This window comes from Xenopus laevis, chromosome 3S (assembly GCF_017654675.1).
Source record: "Xenopus laevis strain J_2021 chromosome 3S, Xenopus_laevis_v10.1, whole genome shotgun sequence".
Lineage (NCBI taxonomy): Eukaryota > Metazoa > Chordata > Amphibia > Anura > Pipidae > Xenopus > Xenopus laevis.
The window spans coordinates 125,211,218-125,239,023 of NC_054376.1; the positions used below are offsets into that span (position 1 = coordinate 125,211,218).

At 42.6% G+C, this 27,806-nt stretch overlaps 1 pseudogene; it reads right to left on the minus strand.

The window, feature by feature from the left end:
* Window positions 1-103: 103 nt before the first annotated feature.
* On the minus strand, window positions 104-27,757 carry LOC121402050 (annotated as a pseudogene).
* Window positions 27,758-27,806: the final 49 nt, after the last annotated feature.

Consider the following 27,806-nt stretch of genomic DNA (forward strand, 5'->3'; position numbering starts at 1 on the left):
CAAAATGACCTGAGATGCACCTACACACCAATATTACAACTAAAAAATACACTTGTTGGTTCAGGAATTAAATTGTATATTGTAGAGTGAATTATTTGCAGTGTAAACTATGTAATTTAGAAAAAAGAATGACGTTATAAAAATCATGACATAATCCCTTTAATAGCTCACTATAGTGTCATTAATTACCAAAGCACAATGGCTGACACACAACCTTCTTCTAGCATCTCCATGACATTGACAATAGAAATGCATTGATTGATGCCACAGGACACATGGACCCCTCGTGCAGCTCTATGGTTTCATATATACAGACCACCGAAAAACAAAGCAAATCCCACAATTTAGCAGAAGAGACTGGAAGCGCCCAGTGATTCAAACAGGCTCCACTGAACCTCAGAGTAGGGACTTCATGTCACGCCCTTGAAAACAACCAGTAAGCCAGGCCAAACTCAACACTGTAACCCATACATGGTCCTTAATTCCTAAAACTCCTTCAGAGGCTGAAGGTGCTGTTCCTGGAAGAATCTTTGGCTCTGGGGCTGGGAGACATCCTTTGGTGCCCGAGAAGAAAGACAGGACTGAGGATGTAGAGAATTTGCCACCTGCAGAGTCATCATCCTCATCACCCCTAAAAAGATGCAACAGTCTTTCAGATGCATTTAATGAGACAATAACAAACTTCAGAGGCCACAAAGACAGCAAAACCGGAGCACTTCGCTTTCCGAAGTCGACAGAGGTTTCCTCGTCAGCCAACTTCAGAAAACGAAGCGCTCCGAGTGCTATGTCCTCGGCGATTTCGATTCTAGCCGGCTGGAAGGCAGTTCAGGGAGATAAGTCGCCCGAAGAAGAGGTGATTTGTCACCGGACGAGTAATTCTCCCCGTAGTGCCACGTGTGTCTCTGCCCTAAAAAGGGACTATAATAGAAGTAATAAAACATTGGGAAAGTCCATTCAGTAAAGATCACTTAGCAAACCTGGGCCATAGGGATAAAAGGACATCGTTAAAGATGAGGAGCAAGGACCACTCATCCCTTGGGAGGGTTTGTGTGGGAGAGATGGGGGCAGGGAGCAGGATGAAGATTAAAATCCTCCCTTAATACAACACAAGGTCTGTCTGACCTCTCCTCCCTCCATTACCCTGTATAATCTGACTTGGCTAATCTCTGCCAGCTCTGCAACTGTTGCTAGATACCAAGGCCACTGTGTGCTCGGACAAGAACTGCTTGCTCAGCCCCCATGCAGCCAGTACATTTTTATATGAGAAACTCTCAATATTCCTACAGTAACCCTCATGCACCAAATAATAACCCAGATATTCCTATACTAACCCACATGCACCAAATAACCCAGATATTCCTACACTAACCCGCATGCACCAAATAATAACCCAGATATTCCTACACTAACCCACATGCACCAAATAACAAGCCAGATATTCCTACAGTAACCCACATGCACCCTACCTCTCACTGTTATCTACCAAATTACTCCTACAGCCAACTATATGCACTCAGCACTCACCGTACCTATGCAACACTTACCATACTATCTTTACACTAACCTGCATCCACCAAGCTCTAACTGTACATACAAAGCACCTACCATATTAGTTCTCCATTAACCAACATGCAACCAGCTCATACTGCACCTAGCCAGCACCTGTTATTACTTGAGTAACACACAAGCACCCAGCTCCTACAATACCTAGCCAGCACATATCCTATTATTGCTACAGTAATCCTCATGCACTCGGCTATCAGTGGACCCATCCATTACCTGCTCCTGCTTTTGCCACAAACATGCACAAAGCTCTTAGGATAGGTACCCAGCAAATAACTTTCTATAGCTATAGTAACTTACATGCACTGCTCTCACTGTACCCCAAGAGAGAGTCCCCCTCCACATCAGCTCATAATTAGGACCACAATAAAAGAACTATCTTGTGCAAGCCCTCCTCCCCTGACAGCACACACAGAGTTTGGTCATTGCACAAAACTCCCTATTCAATCCTCACCAGGCAACAGGGGTGGCCTTGTTATCCAAGATAGTCTGTGCCGTGCTCCAGCTGAACTTTACAAACTGTGGGTATCTAAAGACAGGATCCAGATGTTGAGAGAGACACTCTTTGGTCTTGGGGTCTGTGAGAGAAAAGGGTGAGCAAAATACAGAAAAAAGCGGAAGGGGTACAAGGGTGAGTCTAGATTCAAGTAAAGTTCAGATTTGACAAGCATGGCAGTGGGTCCATGGAATAACCTCATAGAACTAGACAAAGTGAGGAGCCATTTCAAAGTACATCACGCAAGTAAAATGCAATATTAGCACCTTCAAATGGTCAGTTATATAATAAGGCAAAGCACAAAGCTGTTTAGGGGGAAGAGGGGAGTAGGGGAGTAAGGCTGCAGTAAAGAACCCCCTGCCCATGTACTACCCATCATACCACTGACAGTACAACAAGCACATGTAATGTGGCCTAATCCCTCTGGAAACACAACAGCAAGAATAAATCAGATATGCAATGAATGCACAAAGCAAACCCAGATACAGACTGGGCTGGTTCATATATGTTTTTGTGTCCGTATGCAAATGTGAATGCCGGAGCAGATGGGGGAGCCAGCAGTCGGCTGTTGGGTGGGCGTAGTGACAGTATCAGTGGATAGAATGGAGTGTTTTGAGTCTGGCTGGGTGTGTCCGTGTGTAAGGGTAGGTGCACCAATGTCTGTCTCTTCCGATGGACCAGTTTGGGGATTAGACAGCAGCACACATTTAGGCTTGGGGTAGAGTTCATGTGGGCACACGGGTCTGGTCTGGGTACTCTGCTCAACCAATACAAATGACAAATAGTTACTCTACCCCCCCCCACACTCAGCCTCAAGGTTTCTATGAAGTTAAAGGTGGCCATAGCCAAACAAGAGGATCTCTCCCTGATATTCCACACACTGAAGTGGGCGATATCGGGCTTATCCGATCGTGGGCCCTAGGGCACAACGATCGGATCAGAATGGAGGCCAAACGGGACCACATCAACATCAAGATGCGGTGGGATTTTTTTAACCTGCCCGATTGGTATCTGCCCAACTGGGTCGGATGGCCCCACACATGGGCCAATAAGCTGCCGACTAGGTCTGTCATCAGCTTTTATCGGCCTGTGTATGGAGGCCTTTAGACTGACTCAGCTGGCAATCACAGACTTGCACACTCAGCATTTGTCTCTTACTAGGCAGTCACCAATTTTCTGATTACCTTCCCCCGGGGGCCCCTTTTGTTGAATTACAAGTCAAACAGGTCAATAATTAGAGGTCTCCAGAGCAGGAAAACTCCCAAGATTTATGGCGTTGTCTCAGCCAGAGACCACAAGCTTTATTTCCCATATCTCTCCCATGTGTTAAGCCCCCTGTATAGGGTTGCCACCTTTTCCAGAAAAAATATCCAGCTTTCCGATAAATTTTTTCCCTATTAATAACATTGGGATCAACCATCATTTTTACTGGCCAGACCGGTAATATACCAGCCAGGTGGCAACCCTACCCCTGTACAAGTAGCAAGCAGTGGGTATATGGTATGTGGTTATTGGTGGCATGGTCAGTCCGACAGAGAAGCAAATGGAACACTCCACAGCAGTGAAAACCCTATTAATTTTCTTAGTGCTCATAGAGATACCTGAAAATGTACTAAGCTCAATTCAGCAGGAACAGCGCCTCTAAGTCTGCCCATAGCCTGTACAGAGAGATTAATTTAAACTATAGCAGCATAGGTATTCCCCTGTACTAAGCACAATTCAGCAGGAACAGTCCCCTAAGTTTGCTCATAGTCTGTACAGAGAGATCCCATAAAACTATGGCAGCATAGGTATTCCCTGTACTAAGCACAATTCAGCAGGAACAGTCCCTAAGTTTGCTCATAGCCTGTACAGAGAGAGATTAATTTAAACTATGGAACAATAGGTTTTCCCCTGTACTAAGCACAATTCATAGCCTACATTTGCTCATAGCTTGCATACAGAGTATTGTTGCCACAGATCCACTGACCTCTATTTCTGGTGCTGTTAAAATGATTTACTATCTTGCGAGTCTCTCGGGCCAGGAATTTAAAACACTATCTGGCAGCTAGGATAAGCCTTTGTCCATTTTTATTACTTGCCTTTCAGTTTGTGCTGCTATTCATTCCTATCTTTAGTGGCTCAAGCGATATCAGACAGCAGTGTGTAGTATCACTCATGGAATTCAGAAATAAGCACCTGCTTTGAGGACACTGGGAGCAACATCCAAGGGGTCGGTGAGTAACATGTTACTCCTGAGCCACTGGTTGGGGATCGCTGCTGTACATGTATGCATTCCTATCAGTCAAAATGTTTCTCTTTCCTATAATATGTACAATAACAATGAAGGTTACTTCCAAACCTACAGCTTTTATCCATGTTACAATGCAATGCAAAGTGAACTTCCCCTTTAGCATGCTAAAATAAGCCCTTTGTTCCTTCTCACTGCTGTGCTGTTTATTACCTGCCTTTGGAGAGACATATGTTCTACAGCAGCTGATAATTAACACTCGTGGGGCTGAGGCTTCATTTCTGTCTCATCTAGTTGGAGTTAAAGAGGATTCGGGATAAGTGGATTTTCTTCTTTGAAAATCTAACCATTTATTTTTGGGTGAAGGCTCTGGGGCCCATCCGTCTTAACTCCAGCAGCTCAATTCCTAATACAGGAAAGATCTGGCAAATTGGCTTGGGCCACTGGTGGGGTCTATTTATGCTGTGCTACCCATTCAATTGTATTCAGAGGGTAATCCTGATCCATACACTCCATCCATGTCTGATCTCTACAGCAACTAACCTTGGACCTTATTTGTGTCCTGGGTACCCCTGGAACTATAGCAGGGTGACTGTTACCCCAATGTTTCTATATATCTGTAACCTTGTTATGAGCTAAGGGGGCCCAGCCTGAAGGTCAGTTAGGGGGAGATTTGGGGTGAGTGTTTATTTGTACCCTGGGTACCCCTGGAACTATAGCAGGGTGACACCCCAATGTTTCTATATATCTGTAACCTTGTTATGAGCTAAGGGGGCCCAGTCTGAAGGTCAGTTAGGGGGAGATTTGGGGTGAGTGCTTATTTGTACCCTGGGTACCCCTGGAACTATAGCAGGGTGACACCCCAATGTTTCTATATATCTGTAACCTTGTTATGAGCTAAGGGGACCCAGTCTGAAGGTCAGTTAGGGGGAGATTTGGGGTGAGTGTTTATTTGTACCCTGGGTACCCCTGGAACTATAGCAGGGTGACACCCCAATGTTTCTATATATCTGTAACCTTGTTATGAGCTAAGGGGGCCCAGTCTGAAGGTCAGTTAGGGGAGATTTGGGGTGAGTGTTTATTTGTACCCTGGGTACCCCTGGAACTATAGCAGGGTGACTGTTACCCCAATGTTTCTATATATCTGTAACCTTGTTATGAGCTAAGGGGGCCCAGTCTGAAGGTCAGTTAGGGGGAGATTTGGGGTGAGTTTTATTTGTACCCTGGGTACCCCTGGAACTATAGCAGGGTGACTGTTACCCCAATGTTTCTATATATCTGTAACCTTGTTATGAGCTAAGGGGGCCCAGTCTGAAGGTCAGTTAGGGGAGATTTGGGGTGAGTGTTTATTTGTACCCTGGGTACCCCTGGAACTATAGCAGGGTGACTGTTACCCCAATGTTTCTATATATCTGTAACCATGTTATGAGCTAAGGGGGCCCAGTCTGAAGGTCAGTTAGGGGGAGATTTGGGGTGAGTGTTTATTTGTACCCTGGGTACCCCTGGAACTACAGCAGGGTGACTGTTACCCCAATGTTTCTATATATCTGTAACCAGGTTATGACCTTAGTTTGAAGGCCAGTTATTGTAAAATATGTGGCCATAGAGAGAAGTCCATCACCTAAAACACCCATTAGCCACTGCCTAAATAATTGTAACATATTAAAGGAATTACATTGCACATGCATCTACAGATGGAAAGGATTAAGATTGGCTAAAACATGTTGATATTGGATTAGATCATATTTAATTAGATTTAAGATACATTTGTTTCAGTCAAATCATTTCTCTTGGCAGCTTTTCCCTTATTACAATGGTGTTATGGGGCTCTAAATCTAATCTCATTAATGTTATTAGTACAATCACACAAACTGTTTAGATGTCTGGGTTTAAGTCTGTTAAAGGAGAACTAAACCCTAAAAATAGCATCTTTTATACAGTGAACTTATTGCACGAGGCTAAAATTTGAGCTTGTCAATAGCAGCAATGATCCAGGACTTCAAACTTGTCACAGGGGGTCACCATCTTGGAAAGTGTCTGTGACACTCACATGCTCAGTGGGCTCTGATTGGCTGTTGAGAAGCTAAGCTTAGGGCTCGTCACTAATTATCCATCAGAAAATGAGCTTCCCTGGCTGTAATATAAACCGATGCTACAGGTTTGCTGATTATTCAATTCTGATGCTAATTGTATTGGTTTCTGTGCTGCCATGTAGTAATTATGTGTATTAATTACTAATCAGCCTTATATTGTGACATTTCTATTCTATGTGTACTGTATAGGGTACAATGCATAGTTATCGATTAAATAAATCTAGATAAAAAGAGAAGAAAGATATAAAAGATTTCCCATACCTCCAGAGAGCCTGTAAATATGCAGAAATGATGGCATGACCCGACAGACAGGTATTTAATCTTATATGAAGCAAGTCCTTCTGGGAAATGTATGATACTACTCACAAGAGAGAAGGTGGAGTTGATTGGTGCATCAGGAACAGTATCAGGTTCAGGACAGCATCTTTAGGGCTCTTACACATGAGCGTTTTTACCTGCGCTCCCCTGCGTTCCGTTTTTCAGCGTTCAGCCGCAGGGGAGCTCAGGAATAGACGCATTTAATTATTTCAAATGGGGCTGTACTCACACAGGCGCATGTAGGCGCCGAACGCAGGTTGAGACGCAACATGCTGCATTTTTCCTGCGTTCGGCGCCTACACGCGCCTGTGTGAGTACAGCCCCATTTGAAATAATTAAATGCGTCTATTCCTGCGCTCCCCTGCGGCTGAACGTCGAAAAACGGAACGCAGGGGAGCGCAGGTAAAAACGCTCATGTGTAAGAGCCCTTATGAAGCAAAACAAACTGTTTCGAATCTTTAAGTCTGCTCACAAAAAATGCCATGAATCAAATCTTGTGGGTTTCAGACACAGCAAAGATTGGTGGATCATTGGTTCCACCCAATAGTCGGCACAGTGCATATGTTACCAGGCATTATGCAGCATTATTCCATGTCCAGAGAGAGAGAAAAGGAAAAGAGATTGTATCCATTATTTATACAGCATCACTATATAGCACAGCGCTTTTGAAGTTAATCATTCACATCACTGCCTTCACCACTATGAACACTATCACCCAAAATAGCGTCAGATTTATGAGTAGCAAATTACAGCCAGTACAAGTCTGGGATCAGCAATCCCTTGTCTTAAACCGGGAACATGATCTAAGCAAAATAAATCAGTAATTTCTTTTAAATAATAAAATTGGGTTTTATTTTCAAATTTTATCTTTCATCTTTTTTCTAAAGGAACTTATTCCAAAAAAAATCTTTTCTACGAGGACTTTTTTGTTGATGAAACTTTTTTCACCGAGATATACGAGTGTTTGGATATGATATACACTGTTGTTAATTAGATGGGAGATACATTGTTGTGATATGTGGACATGCTCCATTAGAGGTCTCCGTGTTACAATGTATTTAAATCTGCACATGTGCTGCTGAGTTAGTTTGATAAAAGACTCATGGCAGTCTGAAACGTTGCTGAATTTTTGGGTCAGAGCCCATGTCCTAATAAAGGCATTTTAACCAAAGAATCTTGTGGCTGGTGCTGTCTGTGAGTATACTCAGGGCCGCCATCAGAAATCACGGGGCCCCGCATAGCAAAATTTTCTGGGCCCCCTGGCTCCGCCCACCCCACATTAAAAAGTCCACACAGACACCAGCGCTAAAAACATCATCTTTCTATTCAGGTCCTCCCTTATACATATTCCAGTCTCTTATTTAAATCAGTGCATGGTTGCTAGGGAAATTTAGACCCTGGCAACCAGATTATATAAATGGCAAACTGGAGAGCTGCTGAATAAAAAGCTAAATAAGTCAAAAACCACAAAAAATAAAAACCCAATTACAAATTGTCTCAGAATATCCCTCTCTACATCATACTAACAGTTAATGTAAAGGTGAACAACCCCTTTAACTGACCTTCAAGCTAGGCTTTTTATTTCTTTAGTAATGGCTGCTTACGGTTCTATTAGAAAAATTTTACTTTTTTTTAACTGATAGAATAAGCAAGCAACATGATCACTAGAAAGATCTGCCAAATAATAAGTACAAAAGACATACTAGGATAGAATGACAGCAACACACTAGGCTGGTGCTAAAATAATTACACAAATACAGGCTGGAAAGAGAGGCTTCCAGTGCCAATGTTACAATACCTGACTCTTGCTCAGTTTGGAGTTACAGGGTTAAACGTTTCTGCTCCTTTCCCCCTCCCTCCTTCTCTCCACGCCCACATCAGCCTCAGCCTGTCAGCAGCAGCAGCACGGAAGAGCAGGGGAATGTACTTGCCGCACGGAACTTAGTGAGTGACAATTCAGCAGCGTGAGCAGCAGCAGGTCTTTGGCGCGGCTTTGGATCTTCAGCTGCACCGTGACCTTCGGCGCTGTTAAGGGGGGCCCGGCTAATTTGAAAAGTGTAACACCGCCGAGCCGGGCCCCCCTTCAGCCCCGGGCCCGGTACAGCTGTACCCCCAGTGCCCCCCTGATGGCGGCCCTGAGTATACTGATCAGTTATCCGAAAAACTGCTGGTTCCAAGCATTCTGGATAATAGATCCTTATATCTATATATTTCTGGACTATAGAAGAATATATTATACAGAGAAGGGTACAGAGAAGGGCAACTAAGCTGTTAAAGGGTATATCTTAGCTATGAGGAAAGACTGGCCAAATTGGGGATGTTCACACTGGAGAAGAGGCGCTTTAGGGGTAATATGATAACTATGTATAAATATATAAGGGGATCATATAATAATCTCTCTAATGCTTCATTTACCAGTAGGTCTTTCCAGCTGACACAAGGTCACCCATTCCGATTAGAAGAAAAGAGGTTCCAGCTAAATATTGGGAAGGGGTTTGTTACAGTGAGAGCTGTGAAGATGTGGAATTGTCTCCCTGAATCAGTGGTACAGGCTGATACATTAGATAGGTACAAGGAAGGGTCGGATGCTTTATTCACCAGTAGCTCCTCCCAGCAGACAGGAGGGAGCCAATGAGATTAGAGGAGGGAAAGGGGTGTTACAGGGAGAGCTGGGAAGTGAATCAGGGGTACAGGCTGATACATTAGATAGGTACAAGGAAGGGTCGGATGCTTTATTCACCAGTAGCTCCTCCCAGCAGACAAGAGGGAGCCAATGAGATTAGAGGAGGGAAAGGGGTGTTACAGGGAGAGCTAGGAAGTGAATCAGGGGTACAGGCTGATACATTAGATAGGTATAAGAAGGGGTTGGATGGTGTTTAGCAAGTGAGGGAATACAGGGATATGGGAGATAGCTCATAGTACAAGTTGATCCAGGGACTGGTCCCATTGTCATTTTGGAGTCAGGAAGGAATTGGAGAGGTTTTTTTTGCCTTCCTCTGGATCAACTGACAGTTAGGCAGGTTATATATAGAGTTAAAAGGTTGAACTTGATGGACGTGTGTCTTTTTTCAACCTAACTTACTATGTTACTATATAGCAATGAATATATTAAAGTGGACCTGTCACCCAGACATAAAACACTTTATAATAAAAGTCCTTTTCAAATTAAACATGAAACCCAAATTCTTGTTTTTACTAAAGCATTCATAGCTGTTGTAAGCTCGTTTAAAAATCTCAGCTGTCAATCAAATATTGTCTGCCCCTCCTCTATGCCTTAGACAATTACTTTCACTTTCCATTCAGCACTTCCTACATGTCACTGCTCTCCACACATTCCCCCCATTCTCTTCACCGTTTAATTGTGTAACCAGGACATGGGGATGGACTTCAGGTCCCCAATTCTGGTGCACAAACAAGATTCTGAGATGATACAAGACTTGTCTTAATAACAGTGTCCACAAAATGGCTCCTGCCTGCTTGTTATAATTATTAATTCCCAGACAGAAGGAAACGAGATTCAAATAATTGTTTTGAATTAAATCTTATTTTGCTTGACTAACATGATAAAATAGGATTTGGAATTATTTTTTTGGGTGGCCTTTAATCCCTGGTGAGAAAAAAAGGGATCACACAATAATATCTGATGCTGACAAAGTATAAAGTAAACACCCTGCTTCCGCAAAGTGGCATTAGCTCTGCTGGACCTGACCAGACTAAAGATGGAAATCCGATTGGGGGGGGGCTGAAGGATCAAACAAGCTGGCGCACCATTTACATCTGTTTTTTGTTGCAAATTGTCTCAGGATATCACTGGCCACAGAATAGGAAAAGTTCATTTTAAGGAGGACTCCATGCAGAAAGTATTAAACGGACCCTACTGTGTGTATGACAGGCACTTTAGATTGTAAGCTCCACTGGTGCAGGGACTGATGTGAATTATGTATAATCTCGTAAGGTGTTTCAAAAATTAATTGGTGCCATATAAATTAAGGAATGAGTCTAACTTGGAAGTTCATCCATGCGTCCTAATCATGCAAAACAGACCAATGAGGTGGACCATGTAGAGCAGTGATCCCCAACTAGTGGCTCCTGAGTAACATGTTGCTCTCTGACCCCTTGGATGTTGCTCCCACTGGCCACAAAGCCGGTGCTTCTTATTGAATTCCAGGCTTAAAGGCAAGCTTTAATTGCATAAAAACCACATATACTGAGAAACAGACCCTCCTGTTGGCTTTAAGTCCACATAGGAGCCACCAATTCCCAAGCACAAACCTTATTTGGAAGCCCAAGAATAGTGATGGGCGAATTTGCGAAACGCACCAGTGTCTCGTTTTTGACGCCGGCGTCCTTTTTTATGCCGACGCCCATTTTTTGACACAGACGCCTGTTTTGGACGCCGGCGACAAATATTTTTTTTTTGACGCCGGCGAACTTTCTCCAGCAAATTTCCGCGCCTGTTTTGCGAATTCATTCGCTGCAAATTCACGCCTGACGAATAAATTCGGCGCCCATCACTACCCAAGAACATTTGCATGCTCTCCAACATTATTTTACACTTGAATGTGGTTCACAGTAAAAAAAAGGTTGGGAAACCCTGATGTAGGGAGACATCAAATACAGCAGGTTCTGGTTCAGCAGAAAACTTACCATTTGGGTATCCAGAGCCGTATTCTATATCAAGGTCACCTAGATCTTCTATAAATTTCCAGCCCTGCACCACCCGGTCCCTTGCCGCCTGAACAATAATCCAAATATATTAAAAGCAAAGCCCAGTAAGACATAACCATAGCATTCCATTGTCACTGACTCAAGCAAAAATGTGAAAACCCAGGAACACTGCCAATTGTATTACACAAACACACACAGAAAACAAATGTAATAAATCCATAACCAGACACAGAGGAATATATTTACCACAAAATTATATGGAATGTCGGGACCAATTTACAATCATTTATGCAACAAGGATTTGGGAAGGTTGAGGGTATGGAAACAGGATGTTCAAAATTGTAATTATGGGCCATAAAGTTACAAGGCCTAACACTATAGTTGAAGGGGACAGTCCTAGGATGATGTATGTCCAGGTACAGCACTTTCTACCTGGTGGATTTTGTCATTTCTTTTTCACTTCCTTTCTGTTCCCCTTTCTGTACTGGCAGAAATGATAGTTACCGTATATACTCGAGTATAAGCCGAGTTTTTCAGCCCTCAAAATATGCTGAAAAACTCAACCTCGGCTTATACTCGCGTCAAGCGCAAAAACGGTCGCCGGCGTCTAAGAATAGTCGCCGGCGCCTAAGAATAGTCGCAGGCTTCCAAGAATAGTTGCAGGATTCCAAGAATAGTTGCCGGCGTCCAAGAATAGTCTCCAAGAATATTCGCCGGCGTCCAAGAATGGTCCCAGCATCTGTCCAGCAGGACATTCTGGTTTTAATGCATTTGAAATAAAGTTGAAGTTTTATCCATACCAAGTGACGTCCGGCTGTGCTTGCCTTTTCCTCTATACTTGACTGTGCACACACCCCCTGCTACGGGTTCGGGGCGATGCACCCGGACCACTAAAGACTACGGGTGAGTGTTTTTCCTTTTTTACATCAGCGACCGTTTACTTGAATCAAGCGCTGGACCTGGGGTTTCTACACCCAGGTCACGTCTGTTACCGGGTGAGCAGGGTTTTCTTACCTTTCATCCGATTAGATAATTTACGTACATCCACTTCGATTCATCGCGGAACTGTGCAGCTGTTTCGTTCATTGCCCCTTTCTGTACTGGCAGAAATGATAGTTACCGTATATACTCGAGTATAAGCCGAGTTTTTCAGCCCTCAAAATATGCTGAAAAACTCAACCTCGGCTTATACTCGCGTCAAGCGCAAAAACGGTCGCCGGCGTCTAAGAATAGTCGCCGGCGCCTAAGAATAGTCGCAGGCTTCCAAGAATAGTTGCAGGATTCCAAGAATAGTTGCCGGCGTCCAAGAATAGTCTCCAAGAATATTCGCCGGCGTCCAAGAATGGTCCCAGCATCCAAAAACGAGACGCCGGCACCTCCAATGGGAGCAGAAACCCTCAAGTTTTTGATTGAAACTTACCAGAAGCTGCTGCATTTCTCACCCTAGGCTTATACTCGAGTCAATAAGCTTTCCCAGTTTTTGAAGGTAAAATTAGGTACCTCGGCTTATACTCGGGACGGCTTATACTGGTATGTGTGTAGAAACTTTTCGGTGTTTGGAATCAGCGGCACCATCTACTTATAGACAAGTTATTGTATATGAAAAGGATATAAGATTACAATGTGCTTGACAATAGATAAAAACGGATACACAGTTATACGCACAAAAATCGCACCTTTGCACAGATACTCGCTGCACTGACAACGGGAAACAAAGAATCAGCCTTGGGCCTTACAGTAACATCCAGCTCTGGAATATCTTCTTCAGTTTTTCTTGGTACTTCTCTACAGTGTCCACAAAAACCTGCACAGGATACAGAGTAGTTAAATAAAGGGCAATCATAACCCAGTCACCTTGTGCTTATAAACAAATTGCCCAACTAACCTCTGTCAGCTGCATTTCTGCGTCCAGGGCAAACTGAATTAATCTGTGTCGTGGGATAAAGCGTTCAGGTTGTATTTTGCCCTGGAACAAATAAGGCAAAATACTCATCTTGAAGAAGAAATGACATTTTTGCTCCAGGTTTCATCAAGACACAGCACTCCAACCCTTATTAAAGAAATTAGAAATCAGTGACTTGAGGGGGACACATGGGTCATATCTGTTGCTTTTGAATCTGAGCTGAATGCTGAGGATCAATTACAAACTCACTGAACAGTTATGTCCCACGTGGCCCCCCTTATAGTCACTGACTAACTCAGAGTTAGAGAGCTGAAAAGCAGGAAGTAGTGTTCTGGCTATTATGTTACACATCCACTCACTCCAGCCTTTATACATTACATTTTTGCCTAACTGACTACATTAGAAACATTTTTTACTTTTTTGCACAGTCTATTTACCCAGTTTTTATTTTTACACTGAACAGTTCCTTTAAAAGCCAGATAATTAAGTTAAGAAGAGAAAGATGTTCTGACGCCCCATATATAAAACTACGGAGGGACGGGTTAGAGAGCAGGAGGAGGTTGGCTAGGTCGGGTGACTTAACCAGTGAGAGAGATACAGCAATTTATCCAGACTCTTAACCAAATCTCTGTGTATACTAAATAATTGATCAACACTGGGATAGTTTTATTGCAACGCACTGAAACTCAAAATGGTTATTTTTATAGGTTTAAAAACCTCAGAGAATGGGAAAAGATACTGGTATATATTTGTACACCCATTGAATGCCTGTGAATGTGAAACTTTTGCCGTACAACAGGTAAATAACCTAGATAATCTAGACTTGTATCTCCCCCCATGTGTTCTCACCTACCCTTTGCCTCCTATAAATCTTATGGTGATCCAAATTACCTTATCCACAAAACCCAAGTCCCAAGCATTCTGGATAACATGTCTCCTACCTTTATCCTCAGATGCATCCTGAGCGCCCTCTACTGTTTGGCTCAGACAGAAGAGCAAAAGTGAATATCCTGGCAACACACAACTCACTTGTACCTGATCTGGTCTGGCTTTGCTGTCACATTGAGTGCTAGACCCTGCCAATTAAAGGTTGAATAGATGCTTCCAACAGCAGGGAAATCATCATATGTAAATGCTACATATGCAGCTCACAGCTGCCCAGAATATTCCATAATGTAAAGGGGACTAGTCTCTACAAAGAGGGGCCTGAAAGCATTTACTTGGTTATGAGAAGATCAGATTATCATACAATCCAGGGAAAATAAAGCAGGGGTATGATCTTATCATTTAGAGGACATGAACCCAGAATATCCCCTCTAACAAAGAGCTGTCATTTCCAAATGGATTGTGCCTTTTGAACATCATCTAACCAGCAGTTATGTAAATTATTCATCCTAACATTATCCATTTAGGACTGCGCTTGTTCATTTATCCTCATGCACTGTAACAGTTTGCCCGGGCATATTCATTCTTTCATCCTTCATCTGGCAGGCACAGCCTAGGCCTATACGGTTATATATCATCATCATTACTGGTTTATTTTGACTTATTTTTGCATTATCAACACTGTTAACACTAAGACCCAGTCCTCTATATGACTGCTGGATTAACTCACTGTAAGGTTTTATTTTTATTTGGGTATATATTGGCATGTGGCATAACGATGTGAAGCTCAAAATAAATAAAATTAATAACCACGAATAATGGGTTGATGTTATTCCCATGTTTATTATGGGTTACTGCTGATGTGTTAATGCAGACTGATATTTTTGTCAACAGGAATCTCATCCATCATTATCTGCCCTATAAATGATTTGCTTCCTTCTTCTAAGATCAATGGGGGTTATTTAATAAAAGGCACTAAGATTGCCCAGGGGCAGTAACCCATAGCAACCAATCAGCAGGTACCATTTACCAGAGCCGGACCAACCCGAATAGGCGCCCTAGGCAACAACGAGTTACAGGGACAATAAGGGGCTCAGGGATGGGGTTAATGGAATAAGGAGTTACAGGGACAATAAGGGGCTCAGGGGTGGGGTTAGTGGAATAAGGAGTTACAGGGACAATAAGGGGCTCAGGGGCGGGGTTAGTGGAATAAGGAGTTACAGGGACAATAAGGGGCTCAGGGGTGGGGTTAGTGGAATAAGGAGTTACAGGGACAACAAGGAGCTCAGGGGAGGGGTTAGTGGAAAAAGGAGTTACAGGGACAATAAGGGGCTCAGGGGCGGGGTTAGTGGAATAAGGAGTTACAGGGACAATAAGGGGCTCAGGGGTGGGGTTAGTGGAATAAGGAGTTACAGGGACAATAAGGGGCTCAGGGGAGGGGTTAGTGGAATAAGGAGTTACAGGGGCTCAGGGGAGGGGTTAGTAGAATAAGAAGTTACATGGACAATAAGGGGCTCAGGGGTGGGGTTAGTGGAATGAGTTACAGGGACAATAAGGGGCTCAGGGGTGGGGTTAGTGGAATGAGTTACAGGGACAATAAGGGACTCAGGGGTGGGGTTAGTGGAATAAGGAGTTACAGGGACAATAAGGGGCTCAGGGGTGGGGTTAGTGGAATGAGTTACAGGGACAATAAGGGGCTCAGGGGTGGGGTTAGTGGAATGAGTTACAGGGACAATAAGGGGCTCAGGGGTGGGGTTAGTGGAATAAGGAGTTACAGGGACAATAAGGGGCTCAGGGGAGGGGTTAGTGGAATAAGGAGTTACAGGGATAATAAGAGGCTCAGGGGAGGGGTTAGTGGAATAAGGAGTTACAGGGACAATAAGGGGCTCAGGGGAGGGGTTAGTGGAATAAGGAGTTACAGGGATAATAAGAGGCTCAGGGGAGGGGTTAGTGGAATAAGGAGTTACAGGGATAATAAGAGGCTCAGGGGAGGGGTTAGTGGAATAAGGAGTTACAGGGACAATAAGGGGCTCAGGGGCGGGGTTAGTGGAATAAGGAGTTACAAGGACAATAAGAGGCTCAGGGGAGGGGTTAGTGGAATAAGGAGTTACAGGGACAATAAGGGACTCAGGGGAGGGGTTAGTGGAATAAGGAGTTACAGGGACAATAAGGGGCTCAGGGGTGGGGTTAGTGGAATAAGGAGTTACAGGGACAATAAGGGGCTCAGGGGTGGGGTTGTTGGAATAAGGAGTTACAGGGACAATAAGGGGCTCAGGGGAGGGGTTAGTGGAATAAGGAGTTACAGGGACAATAAGGGGCTCAGGGGTGGGGTTAGTGGAATAAGGAGTTACAGGGACAATAAGGGGCTCAGGGGAGGGGTTAGTGGAATAAGGAGTTACAGGGATAATAAGAGGCTCAGGGGAGGGGTTAGTGGAATAAGGAGTTACAGGGACAATAAGGGGCTCAGGGGCGGGGTTAGTGGAATAAGGAGTTACAGGGACAATAAGAGGCTCAGGGGAGGGGTTAGTGGAATAAGGAGTTACAGGGATAATAAGAGGCTCAGGGGAGGGGTTAGTGGAATAAGGAGTTACAGGGATAATAAGAGGCTCAGGGGAGGGGTTAGTGGAATAAGGAGTTACAGGGACAATAAGGGGCTATGGGGCGGGGTTAGTGGAATAAGGAGTTACAGGGACAATAAGAGGCTCAGGGGAGGGGTTAGTGGAATAAGGAGTTACAGGGACAATAAGGGGCTCAGGGGTGGGGTTGTTGGAATAAGGAGTTACAGGGACAATAAGGGGCTCAGGGGAGGGGTTAGTGGAATAAGGAGTTACAGGGACAATAAGGGGCTCAGGGGTGGGGTTAGTGGAATAAGGATCCAATTCAGAGTTGCGAAAGGAAACCAGCGCTAATCCAGCACGAGGTGTAGACAACAAGAGAATGATTCTCATATACTGTAGTGTAGTATTTTTGTATAAATGTAATACACCACTTTGTGAAATTAGAGTAATAAAACAGTGCCCTTTATAAATTATACTGTTTGCCGTGCCACTTATAAAAATTCACACAGTGAAGTGAATCTTATGTGAGGGTACTCACGAACGTTTAAACCCTTCCACCCTTCCGTTTTGTTAAGCCCGCAGTTACTCAAGACACCGTCCCTGCCTAACAGTTTTAAAATTCTAAGAGCGCCTGACGCGCGTTTCGCTTGCTAATCCGCAAGCTTTATCAAAGGCAATGAATTGCCTTTGATAAAGCTTGCGGATTAGCAAGCGAAACGCGCGTCAGGCGCTCTTAGAATTTTAAAACTGTTAGGCAGGGACGGTGTCTTGAGTAACTGCGGGCTTAACAAAACGGAAGGGTGGAAGGGTGGAAGGGTGGAAGGGCGGAAGGATGATGTGGGTAATATCGGCATACTGACACAAGCTGCGCTGCTCCGTGGCTTTGTTACTCTCCAGCCGGCGGTTTGGTCTCATTAATGGAAGGGTGGTGCGGGTTGAAGCCGACAGTTAAATCTGATTAGAGAAGCCTCCTCTCCTTGCCGGCGCTGACGGCTATTTGTAATGGAGTAAGCGGGCGTTTGTTTCTCTGCATGTACTGGACGGTCCGCACACCAAGTATAATTATTTTCTGTCTAGTTAAACAGAGCAGACAGATCTCGCAACTCGGCGGATTCGGTCTCTCTTGGCTTAGAAACATACAAAGTTCATTAAGGCTATTAAAGGATAAGGGACTTCAAACTGCCCAAATAGAGTAAGGTCTGTAGAATTGGAGCTTATTCACGGACCAGTTCGGGGTTACACATATAGTACCACTGAACCCTACTTCCACCCGATCCACATATACATGGTGGGTCACTAGTACCCCAAGACTGTGAGTGAAGTCTTGGGTAACTCACCGCACTTTTGAACGTAAACCGCATTGTTCTGACAAGCAAATACCGTCTATTAGCTGATGATCTTGAGTCTACTTCAGCTCCCCTACCTAACCTTGATTTTAATGTACGCTTTACCCTTATTTTGTCTCATTACAATTTTAGGATATATTTAATAAAAGTTATATTTTATTACATTAATTTGTTGCTTTGGGAATCCAGTTAACCAGTGTGGGATGGTGCAAATCTATGGGTCATACTTTTCTCTTTTTTTCTCTATATTTAACTATTAATGACCTTGCACACCACTATTTTTGTTTCAAATCACTATCAATGGGAGGTGCTACCTACTAAACTACCATACCTTAGTGGAATAATGAGTTACAGGGACAATAAGGGGCTCAGGGGTGGGGTTAGTGGAATAAGGAGTTACAGGGACAATAAGGGGCTCAGGGGAGGGGTTAGTGGAATAAGGAGTTACAGGGACAATAAGGGGCTCAGGGGAGGGGTTAGTGGAATAAGGAGTTACAGGGACAATAAGAGGCTCAGGGGTGGGGTTAGTGGAATAAGGAGTTACAGGGACAATAAGGGGCTCAGGGGAGGGGTTAGTGGAATAATGAGTTACAGGGACAATAAGGGGCTCAGGGGTGGGGTTAGTGGAATAAGGAGTTACAGGGACAATAAGGGGCTCAGGGGAGGGGTTAGTGGAATAATGAGTTACAGGGACAATAAGGGGCTCAGGGGTGGGGTTAGTGGAATAAGGAGTTACAGGGACAATAAGGAGCTCAAGGGTGGGGTAAAAATGTTATCCCCATCCAAAGGTGCAGGCTAATAGAGCCCATACTCTTGTTGGGGGTAAAAGTAGTCTGAAGTCAGAGATTAAGGGTGTTTTCACTGGGTCTAAATAACAGAGACGTAATTTTCCAAGATGGGATTTCCAAAAGATTTTTATCAATTTTCCAGGCCCCATTACAGACCGGCCAAACATTGACAGAACTTATTATGCTTCAATCATGCCCCAGTCCAGTATAGGAATCAGAGTGGGGTTGATAGCTCTGATATAACTGCATGGACAATTGTTCCTTTCGGTTATCTAGCATCACATGCCCTTACAGACTGCACAGGAGGAGACACTTCAAACAGCCTTTTTACACTTGGGAAGACTCTGTAATCCTTGAGCATTAAATACCAGGAAGCCATGAATGGCAGAATGGTCCCATCACTAAAGAGACATTATATTGACTGGTATTGGATATGTAGTGTGGATTCATGTGTAAAACAAGGCACTTTAATATCTTAGAGATACTTATGTTGGGATGTGCCCCCAAAATCTGCCTCCATAGACTGGGCCTTTGTGGCCTGCCAACAGGTACAGGCTTGGAGATGTGGTCAAAATAAGATCAATACAAAGGCCTCTAGTGAATAGAGTTGTGTAGTAGGAACATAGCTGTGTGGAAGTTGATTTTCTTCGGTAGGATATAGTAGTGTAGGTAGGAGTGTGTGCCTGTGTGTGATATCTGTGATACCTACTGAACACACCTTCCAATATGTTGGAACTGAAACATGTGGCATTTTATACTATGTACCTAATCATCCAAATAACACTAAAGTTCCCCATCCCATTTGGAATCCCTGAATTGGGACTTTCCCAGATAATTATGGTCATTTGGGAGATGAGCCTTTGAATAGTTCCCAAAGTGACCCAGATGAGCCATACTATAGCCTTAGGGCATTTATCCAATAAACAAGTGACTACATTGAGAGCGGGCAAATTAGGGGCATCCAGAAACCGTATGTTACCAACAGTGTTGCACTTGTGTTTGTTTGTTTGTTTGGTTGGACATTAGATGGACATGTGCCTTTTATTCAGTTTCATCTACTATGTTACTCTAATACTATGTATTTGTGAAATAAAAGTTATAATAATCCCTATTTAGCAAAGAAGTGTTTATATTATTTTCCTTGGTACAGATTATATAGAGAGCCTTAGCCCCAATCACTGAATTCAAAATAAGGTTCTGGGTTATCTCCTAACACTCTGATTTATATGGGAGGCACTGCTCCTAATGCATTTATACTGATATTTAATGGGAAAGGAGCAGAACCATGAAGCTTATGTGGGTCATGATACACAGGCAAGACATTCCCGTGGGACCTGTGACTATTTTTACACAAGGGAAGAAGCCGAGGGGTGGGGGGGGGTCTTCATTCCTGGCGCAGTAGTAGAATTTGGAAGCCAGTTCTAGCATGAAAGGATTAATAGGCACACCCTGTTGACTATTGTGGGTGGAACAGCAGCCCTATCGTAAAAATCTAACAAGTTATTAACATTTTCCCGTGCTAAATGGTCCAGGTTTTGTGAAAAGCAACAGCACCCTGCAGCCAAAATAAAATAAGGAAAGGTTTGCATGTGCACCTTTAGTCCTACAGCGCCCTCTGCTGACACCTAACTGCTGCAGCCGCTATAATTCCATGGGCAACAAGCAAGGTAATGTGTAAATCATGGACATTGTACTTGCATGGGTAACAATATCTCCTCACATGACCATTACCTTCCCTTGGCTGGAATTCTCGATGGCAACAGCAGGATTAACAAACTAAGTTTAGCTCAAAGATCTGCTTCCCTTTGTGAATAATATTGTCACATCTGCCAGTTTGTCTCTGGACCTTCTACAGGAGTCTCATGGGTTGATTATCTTGAACTTTAAAGGTGAAATGATTCATCTGTGGTTGACCAAGGGGACATGTCTGACCATAGGTGATTCCTCTGTCTTTAGCATCCTCCCAAAATTTACTTTACAAGCTGTCCTGCCATTTGTAGAACGTATTAGGAATTCATAGGTTCTTCTCCAAGTGAAGTGAACAGCTCTGTAGCACATTCCTCTAGGTGAAGTCAATATCTTCTAAAGGACGTTTCTCCACTTCATGCCTGAAAACACAGGAATATCCTAAAGAACTGATCTAGACCCAACAAACTCTGCTCTTCTCCAGTGTCTGATTAAGAGGAAAGTCATGTCAAGAGAGCATTTGGCTCAATCTAAAATGTGTTTCATGCCTGTTTGTTCAGTCCAAAGCATCAATTTTGTTTCTCCAAACCTTAGATAACCACTGAAAACCAGATAGGTAAAAAATCACTTGTTCCAACAGGCTGGAGTATACAGCAGTGATCCCCAACCAGTGGCTCGTGAGTAACATGTTGCTCTCTGACCCCTTGGATGTTGCTCCCAGTGGCCTCAAAGCAGGTGCCTATTTTTGAATTCCAGGCTTGGAGGCAAATTTTGGTTGTATAAAAACCATGTGTACTGCCAAACAGAGCCTCCTGTAGTCTGCCAATCTACATATGGGCTACCAAATAGCCAATCTTCCCATGTTTTGCACCCCCAGAAACTTTTTGCATAATTATGTTGCTATCCAACTTCTTTTTTACATTTAAATGTGGCTCACAGGTAAAAAAAATAAAAAGTTGGAGAATCCTGACATACAGTATACTTTTCAAGGATTTTAAAATACGTGAATGTAAAATTGATGATTGTGCTATTCTAAGTGCTTTTTTTTAAAATTGACATTCACTATTTATTTTGTTTTTATTCCAAGATGTACTGTTAATATGAATGAATTTTGTTACAACAGCGCCACCTGCTGGTCAGTTTCCCACCAGTCTGACCAGCAAGTAGTCAAGGAAGTTGTCAGGAGAAAGAAAGAGGTTGATGTTCTTCTGCTTAGGAAAAGAATTAGAAACCTTTCTCACATCTTTCCGAAGCAGAAGAACATCAGAGCAGCCTCTTTCTTTCTCCTGACAACTTCCTTGACTACTTGCTGGTCAGACTGGTGGGAAACTGACCAGCAGGTGGCGCTGTTGTAACAAAATTCATTCATATTAACAGTACATGTATCCCTTAATATCTTGGAATTAAAACAAAATAAATAATGAATGTAAATTACAGTGGTTAGAATAGCCCCCCTCATCAATTTTACATTCACTTATTTGAAAGGTTTACTTATCCTTTAAAGTAATGACTTTGATTTATGGGTTCTCTGAGCGCTGAAGGCGGCCATATTGTCAGCCAATTAAAACACTTATCAAAGGAGCTGAATCGGGGATGTGAAGTCTCCAGCTTCTCAAGCAGCACAGAAACCAATTTTAATAAACACGGAGGATTTTCCTATTTTATTATGAAGGAAAATGACCAGCAGGTGGCGCTGTTGTAACACAATTCATTCATATTAACAGTACATGTATCCCTTAATATCTTGGAATAAAAACAAAATAAATAATGAATGTACATTGCTAAATTTCTTAGAACAGCACAATCATCAATTTTACATTCACTTAATTTAAAAATTTACTTATCCTTGAAAGGCTCCCCATCTTCTTTTCTGCTGATTCACTGCACATGCTCTGTGCTGCTGTCACTTACTGAGCTTAGGGACCCACTCACAATATACAGTACACATAGAATAGAAATGTCACAATATAAGGCTGATTAGTAATTAATACAGATAATTACTACATGGCAGCACAGAAACCAGTGCAATTAGCATCAGAATTTAATAATCAGCAAACCTGTAGCATCAGCTTATATTACAGCCAGGGAAGCTCATTTTCTGCTGGATAATTAGTGACGAGCCCTAAGCTTAGCTTCTCAACAGCCAATCAGAGCCCACTGAGCATGTGAGTGTCACAGACACTTTCCAAGATGGTGACCCCCTGTGACAAGTTTGAAGTCCTGGATCATTGCTGCTATTGACAAGCTCAAACTTTAGCCTCGTGCAATAAGTTCACTATATAAAATATGTCATTTTTAGCCACATTCATTTTTAGGGTTTTGTTCTCCTTTAAAGATGACCCCTTTTCAGTCCTACTCATAATAGGGTTTTCCTACTGGCCCTTCCGCACAGGTGTGCTGGCCCAATGCATACCTCCCAACTGTCCCTTTTTCGGAGGGACAGTCCCTCTTTTGACAGCTCAACCTGCTGTCCCTCATTTGTACTGGAAAGTCCCTCTTTTCTCTGCACTGAACAGCCAGAAAAAGAAACAAAGTTTCTCACTTTATTGGCTTTTAGCAGAGAGCCCAAAACAGGTAACAGGTGCAAATAAGATAATTTGTAACAATTTTGAGACACAAAAACACAGTTTAGATAAGGAGAAATATTTTCAAACTTTCATAACCTGCCAAATTTTGTAAAACAAACATGGTAATTAGGGGGTGTGGCCACAGAAAGGGGTGTGATCAAAAAATTGCTGCGCTACGTGCGGAAAAAATTTTTTGTCCCGTTTTTTTTACTTCCAAAATGTTGGGAGGTATGCCAATGACTGCTATATTGAAATGTGTGAATCCAGGCTTGTGACATCAAGAAGAGGGTCAGCCTGGGGGAATGATAAAAAAAACAACAACACTGGACTAAGATGGGTGCAGGTTGGCAAGTGGCATTTCACAGTGGGGCATGGGTTTAAAATTTATGACCAGCTCATTACTGGCTAAATTCTATGCCTGCTTTATCAGACCTGCTTGTAATACCTACTTTCTCCAGCAGAGGGTGATATGACTATATCCTAATTTGTCTCTGTCTTTACAGAAGAGCACAGTCGCCTACCATTAAACACAAGTTCATTTTTTCATGATTCCAAAAAAAATGTTTTCATGTCCACAAAGTAAAATAAATATATAACCAGCCAGTTTACATACATGTATTGTCTTAAGAAATGTCTTATTACAGTGGGCCTGCTGTATTTAGTTTTGTGGTTTAAGTTAACTTTTAGTATGTTATAGAATGGGTGATGCTAAGAAACTTTTCAGTTGGTCTTCAATATTTATTTTTTGCCTTCTTTTGACTCTTTCCAGTTTTCAAAATGGGGTCACTGACCCCATCTAAAAACAAATGCTCTGTAAGGCTACTCATTTATAGTTATTGCTAATTTGTATCACCCCTCTTTCTATTCAGGCCTCTCCTATTCATATTCCAGTCTCTTATTCATATCAATCCATGGTTACTAGGGGAATTTGGACTCTAACTACCAGATGGCTGAAATTTTAAACTGGAGAGCTGCTGAATAAAAAGCTAAATAACTCAAAAACCACAAATAATAAAAAAACAAAAAAACAATTGCAAATTGTCTCAAATATCACTCTCTACGTCATACTAAAAGTTAACTACCCCCTTTAACCATCATTTTTGTTGTTAATGTACATTCCTCTTATTAAACTTACTCTTACGATCAACAGCTCAGGCCTTGGCAGTTTGTTCCTTATCCTTATAGGATAAGTAAACCTTTAAAATAAGCAAACGTAAAACTGATGATTGTGCTATTCTAAGTACTTTTGTAATTTACATTCATTAATTATTTTCTTTTTATTCCAAGATATTAAGGGATACATGTGCTGTTAATATGAATGAATTTTGTTACAACAGCGCCACCTGCTGGTCAGTTTCCCACCAGTCTGACCACCAAGTAGTCAAGGAAGTTGTCAGGAGAAAGAGGCTGCTCTGATGTGCTTCTGCTTAGGAAAGATTTGGGAAAGGTTTTATTTTTTTTCATAAGCAGAAGAACAATCAGAGCAGCCTCTTTCTTTCTCCTGACAACTTCCTTGACTACTTGCTGGTCAGACTGGTGGGAAAATGACCAGCAGGTGGCGTTGTTGTAACAAAATTAATTCATATTAACAGCACATGTATCCCTTAATATCTTGGAATAAAAAATAAATAACGAATGTACATTGCTAAATTTCTTAGAATAGCACAATCATCAATTTTACATTCACTTAATTTAAAGGTTTACATATCCTTTAAGAATATACTGCTTATAACACAGTGATGCAGCTCATAAAACCTTCAACCACACCAAAAATAAGTGGCAGTTGGGGATGGATGTTGAACTGTGGGCAACATAAGGAGATGAAATGTTATGGGGGGGGATACGGTAAATGGTCAGCTTCTGAAACAGAGCAGAGACTTGAAATAAGGAACATATATAGGGGAAATTCACACAATAAGGAACCACAATAAAAAAAATGGAAGTCTGGCCGGTACTAGCAGAAATCTAATATATGAACCCGGTGCACTGCCTCCGGCTTATGGTGTTTCCTGTGCTGTGTGTGCGGATACGTTTGTCCCATGAGCTTGCTTGTTTCAACAGCGAGGAGTAATATTTCACAATCAGAGTGCAGCAGGGTCAGGGAGTGACGTACATAAATGTGTGTGTATAGGCTGTAGCTTCGCCCATGTTAAACACACATACACCCGCATGGAAACTCCTTTATATCTAATTAATACATCGGAGCTGCCCAGCCAGGGGGACAACTGCAACCCCCAATAGTCTTATTAGCATCATGCAGATAGGGGCAGATTTATCAAAAATGTGAGTTTAGAATGAACCACAATAAAACTCACTTTCCATACAATCTTATGGAATTTTTAAAAGTGTATTTATCACATTTTTAAAAGTGTATTTATCAACTACCTTAAATTAAACCTCTCTAAAACTGAAATGGTTCTCTTTCCTCCAACTAACACCAGTAGCATCCCCGAAGTATCCATCATAGTTAATAATTCCACTATCACCCCCTCTCCCCAGGCCCGGTGCCTTGGGGTTATCCTAGATTCTGCCCTGTCATTCACTCCTCATATCCAGTCACTTATTAAATCATGTCACTTCCACCTAAGGAACATATCCAAAATACGATCATTTATCACCCAAGACGCTGCCAAAATTCTTATTCACTCTCTCATCATATCGCGTCTAGACTACTGTAACTCTCTTTTAATTGGCCTCCCCCTCCAGAGACTGTCACCTCTCCAGTCCATAATGAACACTGCTGCGAGGCTCATACACCTCAGCAACCGCTCCTCCTCTGCCTCGCCATTCTGTCAATCCCTGCACTGGCTTCCGTTACCTTTCAGAATCAAATTCAAATTAATGACACTGACTTTCAAAGCACTTCATAACTCTGCCCCACCCTACATCTCTAAACTCATCTCTATATACTCACCCACTCGCTTACTACGCTCCTCTACTGACCTGCTACTCAACTCTTCTCTCATTACCTCCTCACATGCTCGCATTCAAGACTTTGCAAGGGCTGCACCCCTCCTCTGGAACGCTCTCCCACGGTCTGTCCGACTTTCTCCCAACCTTTCTACTTTCAAGAAATCTCTGAAAACGCACTTCTTTCGAGAAGCCTACCCTCACTCTGCTTAACTACCAAACGCAATACCACATTTCTCACCCACTTAATTCGATCTTGCCCACTCCCACACCTTGTGTATTACTCCCTTCCCTTTAGACTGTATGTCTATGCATAGGGCCTTCCTCACCTTTTTGTACCTGAATTGATTGTGATGTTTGTTACTCCATATATTCTATGTATGTAATTCATGTGATGTAGTTGTATAATCACATTTACTTTACAGTGCTACGCAATATGTTGGCGCTATATAAATACATGTTAATAATAATAAATAGTGAACTCCATTGATTGAATAGAAAGCGACTGAGTTTTATTGTGGTTCGTTCTAGAGTCACATTTTGATAAATCTGCCCCTTATTCTACATATAGCCTCATAGTCAGGGCTGTTACTACAGGGGGAGCAGACCTTGTGGCCTTGGGGAAAGTGGGTGAGAATTCAATAAGTGATTATGGGTGCAGCTTGGGGTTCCTGATTTTTTCATAAAAATTGGGACATCCCTTATCCTTTAATAATCAGCTGCGGGGGCGAGGGTGTGATGCATGCACTTAATATTAATGCGTCAATGAATCGATGCGTCATAGCTGGGATATTCTTATAGTTGGCCAGAGGTTCCCGAACACTGCTCTCCCCACCCTGAAGGAACCGACTGCCTTAATGATATTTAGCTTTAAAGGGATCCTGTCATGGGAAAACATGTTTTTTTCAAAACGCATCAGTTAATAGTGCTACTCCAGCAGAATTCTGCACCGAAATCCATTTCTCAAAAGAGCAAACAGATTTTTTTATATTCAATTTTGAAATCTGACATGGGGCTAGACATTTTGTCAATTTCCCAGCTGCCCCCAGTCATGTGACTTGTGCCTGCACTTTAGGAGAGAAATGCTTTCTGGCAGGCTGCTGTTTTTCCTTCTCAATGTAACTGAATGTGTCTCAGTGAGACATGGGTTTTTACTATTGAGTGCTGTTCTTAGATCTACCAGGCAGCTGTTATCTTGTGTTAGGGAGCTGTTATCTGGTTACCTTCCCATTGTTCTTTTGTTTGGCTGCTGGGGGGAAAAGGGAGGGGGGTGATATCACTCTAACTTGCAGTACAGCAGTAAAGAGTGACTGAAGTTTATCAGAGCACAAGTCACATGACTTGGGGCAGCTGGGAAATTGACAATATGTCTAGCCCCATGTCAGATTTCAAAACTGAATATAAAAAAATCTGTTTGCTCTTTTGAGAAATGGATTTCAGTGCAGAATTCTGCTGGAGCAGCACTATTAACTGATTCATTTTGAAAAATTTTTTTTTTTACCATGACAGTATCCCTTTAAATCTGCAACTAAAACCTTAAAGGGACATAATCCTTAAAGAGTTGTTCACCTTTAAAGGAGCAGTAACATCAAAAAATTTTTAAAAAAAACTTGTTAGTATACCATGAAAATAAACCACCTAGACTAATTAAACTTTAAAATTGCACAGCCTGTATTGAGTAATAACTCACTGAAACGCCGCTTGCGCTCCTCTCCAGAAAAGGCAATCCATTGTGTGGCGCTCCATTTCTCCTCCCTGCTTTCCTTATAGGAGACAGCCAGGCAGGAGAAATTGA